Below are 714 nucleotides of genomic sequence, written 5' to 3'. Positions count from 1 at the left end.
ACAACAACAACAACAACAACGTTTGTCAGGCATCTACTTTGTCATCTGAGGAGATTACAAAGATTAAACGAGTGTTTTTTCTGTGTGAGTGTGTTTCAACTCTAAAACATGAAATGTGGAATTATCTGCTTTTGCCAAAAAACGACTGTTGGAGTTATCTGCTTTTGCTATAAAACAAATGTTTAAAAAAGGTAAAAAAAAAAAAAAACTTTCAATGAACTTTAATTTTGTAAATCACCTGTATTTGTTTAAGTTATTATTACTTAATCAAAACAACCCAACTGCATTTTGATTGATATTACTTGAATGCGCAATAAAAAAAACGTGATTTCTGAAAAAAAATAATAAAAATAAAAATAATAAAGTTATCGGTTTTTGCAAATTAACTCTTCATATATATACAGAGGCGGACAAAGTACACAACTCCATTACTTGAGTGAAAGTACAGATACTGCTGGTCAAATAATACTCCATTACAAGTAAAAGTTGTAAAGACAGATTTTTACTTAAGTAAAAGTACAGAAGTACTTGCTTTTAAAAGTACTTAAGTACCAAAAGTAAATTTCCTTTTTTATGTCAATGCACATATTTTTTTATTGTTGTACGTAATACTTGCAATACTTCTGAAGCAACTTAGAAAACATTACACCTACTGAATACAGTACAGTGAAATCCTGGAATAAAGAGCTTTTAGAACGTTAAAAACCTATGGGG

Source organism: Sinocyclocheilus rhinocerous, unplaced genomic scaffold, assembly GCF_001515625.1.
Source record: "Sinocyclocheilus rhinocerous isolate Xijiao unplaced genomic scaffold, SAMN03320098_v1.1 scaffold304, whole genome shotgun sequence".
In the NCBI taxonomy this organism is placed as follows: Eukaryota; Metazoa; Chordata; class Actinopteri; order Cypriniformes; family Cyprinidae; genus Sinocyclocheilus; species Sinocyclocheilus rhinocerous.
Note: the sequence above shows the minus strand (reverse complement) of the source record.